Source organism: Pundamilia nyererei, unplaced genomic scaffold, assembly GCF_000239375.1.
Source record: "Pundamilia nyererei isolate P.nyererei 1_Seehausen unplaced genomic scaffold, PunNye1.0 scaffold00797, whole genome shotgun sequence".
NCBI classification, from domain to species: Eukaryota; Metazoa; Chordata; class Actinopteri; order Cichliformes; family Cichlidae; genus Pundamilia; species Pundamilia nyererei.
In genome coordinates this window covers 4,596-8,365 of record NW_005188198.1, presented here as the reverse complement: position 1 = coordinate 8,365, position 3,770 = coordinate 4,596, and the positions used below count along the sequence as shown (strand labels likewise).

General features: G+C 37.6%; 1 long non-coding RNA gene across 1 annotated transcript; it reads left to right on the top strand.

The window, feature by feature from the left end:
- The first annotated feature begins 8 nt into the window (after positions 1-8).
- On the top strand, positions 9-1,421 carry LOC102199830 (uncharacterized). The gene is made up of 4 exons (XR_312471.1): positions 9-135; positions 665-749; positions 1,111-1,177; positions 1,295-1,421. It is a non-coding gene; the product is annotated as an uncharacterized LOC102199830 (long non-coding RNA).
- The last annotated feature ends 2,349 nt before the right edge of the window (positions 1,422-3,770 follow it).

The window sequence follows — 3,770 nt, the reverse complement described above, 5'->3', positions numbered from 1 at the left end:
AAGAGCCACTGAGGACTGGAGACCTCAGTCTGACCCTGAAAGACCCCCAAAACACCCACAGTGGTTTCTACATGTGCACAGTCTCCCAGGGTGAAGACATCCTGAGACAGAAAGGAGTGACGCTTACTTTCAGAGGTAAATGCATCACAGAGGTCAGTAAATGCAGCTTCCTCCAGCTTCTGCTACTTTAGTGGAGGAACTGCTGTGAAAACAGTAAGCATCCATTTCTGTTGAGTGTTAGATGGGTCAGAAAGAGATTCACATAATAGACTTATTCTGAAACTATATATATATATATAACAATATTCAAACATTATCTATTAGTGTTATTTTTGGTTCTGCTTTGTGTTTAAATGAGGAAAGGTTCTCATAGATTTCTTCGATTTCTCTGGTTGCAATCTTGATTCCAGTGATTCAAATATTCTTGATGAATCACACCTGAGGTTAAAGACACATTAAGAGCCACGTGATGTGTGTAACCACTCTGCTATTTTAAATTTGTTTTATGTCTCATGCTTTTATGATTGTGTAAACCAATTTTTTTTTATCTTGCTTTTTATTATTCTGCTGTGTACAGTGTCCTTGAGTGTTCTGTGCTTTCAAATAAAATGTATTATTATTATTAACTGAGACTTTGAATCACAGTTGTCTGTTTCCTCTGCAGGAAAACATGGTGCAAGCTTTACAGAGCTGTTTCAAGGTTTCCGAAAGAAGAGAAAATCCATAATTGATGGACCTTCTTCCTCTGTGTAAAGTTATCTTCCTCCCTCTTTCTCTTTGTCATGTGTTGTAAAGTTGACGTGATATGTACATACTAAAGCTGTATCATTTAACATGTATTCTTAACGCATCAGCGCACATCCTGCAGGTTTAAATCCAATATTTGGTAAAGCCTCAACTTACATCAGAACCTGAATACTGAAAGCATTGCTCATCTATCTTTCAATCCCCTTTTATTGATCAAGTTTGTCTTATTTCTATTATATATCGAAATTGAATCAAGTGAATCATTATTTGATTGTCATGTTAAACTGGAAACTGGAAATAGCAATGTTACAAATGTCGATCATTTGGTTGCCCTGACGGTCTGTTTTGTATTCCCTGGACCAGGATTTATGAATCTATTCCTCTCACGGCTAATGAAACAACTTGATGTTAAATTGAGGAGAGCTGGCAGGTAAGTCATCGTCCACAGCCGTTCCTCTCAGAAATGTTTGATTCAAATTACATGCATATCTGGGTTTGGTTCGTTGTTGTATGTCTGACTGACTGTTCTCTCTCACATTTGGAACAGGATGATCCTCATCTGATCATCTCATCTGTTCATCTTCTGTCTTCCGGAGTACCACAAGATCTACATCAGGGCAACTTAGTTTTCCCTGAATATTCTTCTTTGGTTCCACTTTTGTGTGGAGTTTGCATGTTCTCCCCGTGTTTGCGTGGGTTCTCTCCGGGTACTCCGGCTTCCTCCCACCGTCCAAAGACATGCAGCTTGTGGGGATAGGTTAATTGGATAATCCAAATTGCCACTAGGTGTGAATGTGCGAGTGAATGTGAGTGTGAATGGTTGTCTGTCCCTATGTGTTAGCCCTGCGACAGACTGGGATAGGCTCCAGTGCCCCCCGCGACCCTGAAAAGGATAAGCGGAAGCGAATGGATGGATGGATGGATGGATGGTTCCGCTTTTAGAAAACATAATTTCCTCCTGCGACATCATGGATATTGTTTTTGTCTCAAGCGGTTCCAATGACCCACTTGAGACCACTTGAGGTACCCTTCATGTCCCTTTGGAGCTAAATAGATGTAAGGCTAGTTTTCCAGCTTGTAAAAACAAATGAACATGTGTCGACCGTCAGTGTGTTGCTCACAGACTGCAACATGTTCCAGTGTAAGGTGAGTTCATTGATCAAGTCTGCACCTGGAGGAAAGGTGTCTCCTGTTTCTTTACACTATGACATGAAAGAGCCATGTTTTTATTAGTTTTATATCTGTGGTACTGTGTGTGATTGTAATCATACAGATCGGTTTGTGAAGCAGTTTAAAGCAACTGTTGACTTTGTTGTATATATCAGAGGAGCTCTGTCAATATTTAATCTTTTCATTTACTTTCATGAATTTATTTTATGAAAAAGCATGACCATTAATGCTGAAGCAAAGGAGAAGTAACACTGACCGATAGTGAAACTGAGACACTGACCAGAGAAGTGGATAAGAGGAAACAAGCTTTATTTACTGATCTCTGTTCAGGATTCTGCTCAGACGAGACACAAAAACACAAATCAACTGTTAAAAATAAACATCAAAGATCAGGTGACATTTGTTTGCAAAGCACTTTATAAATAGTATTCTGTGTATAATAGTTTAAATGTATGTTTTAAGTTGAAAATATAGTGTACGAATGAAATATGAAATAAGAAAACTTACATGTGGTTTATCTGTGACCCCTGAGTTGGGTTTCTAGACACTGGACACCAAACCAGTACTGTGCCATAATGACTCGTGAACCAGCCAAACCTCTGCCAAGTGGTGATTTCTACTGTCAGGCGTCACATCTACTGTCTTTTCACAAACTACTTTGTACTTTGTTTGATTTATACATGAGGTTTTGCTGTTAATGTTTTTCTAAGAACTAGCTGGTGGGTTGCTAACAGATCCATGTCATAAAACACAATTACCAAATAATCACCAGCAAACTGTCTTATAGACAGGACGTTGACTCAAACAGTTTATCAGTTCATCATTTCATATTAATGACAAATGTTCAGAATATTTTTATTTTTGATATACATGCATGATTTACTGTATGTTTCAGCCATAAATGGTTTTATATTCATATAAACATGACCGATTAATGTGTAGCTCAGTAAAGTTCCATTAAATCTGTCCACATTGTTGTGTGTTGTTTTGATTATTTAATTCTGCTTATCAGGATTTTTAAAAATGTGTTTTTATTTGATTGGATTTATCAGTCATATGAAACTATAATTTCATGTCTCTGTAAAGTTTCTCTGTTGTTGCTTTTTTAAAGAAGACATGAGTGGTGTTGCTCATGTTCTTATGTTATACTCCTAAAAGAATGCTGTATAAAGCAGAAAGGCCCACTCTATTTTTTCTATTGTTTCATACATATTTATTGTATTAATATTGTGAATGTAGGAAAATACATCTTTATTTATAGTTTTTAATGACAGACATAAAGTATATATAACAAGTTATTAACAGCCTCAGTGAGGCTCTGATGAAACAGCTTCAGGGGCTTCACAGGAAGTGAACAAGAGAAAACCAGAATTACGTTTTCCTTCTAATAAACGAGAAGCTGAAGCTTCCGATGAGATGGTCGCTCTCTTTGATCATGTATCATAAAGTTTCATCAGAATTTAAGAAGATTGACATGTTTCAGGTCCCTGCTGCACTGAAACATTAATTTGGATCACTCAGAGAAGTCATGCTCAGTGGTGACATCAACAGCAACCTCCTCATTCTGCCCACCCTGGTGGGTCATCTCCATGGAAACAACAACTCTGTTTCCTGTGGACAGAGTAAAAACATCAGTGACCAGTACAATGAAACACGTCTAACATAACTAGTGTGTCTTTAGGTTTCCTGGATTCGCTTCATTTAGCACCCACACAAAGATGTTTATTTATCTAGATATAAGTATGAAGAAAGTGTGAAGACGTTTTACTTCCTTTGCCTACTGATTGATCATCAGTGGACCCAGATGCAGACACACTAATTAAAAAACAGCTTTTATTAGACACATGAATGAC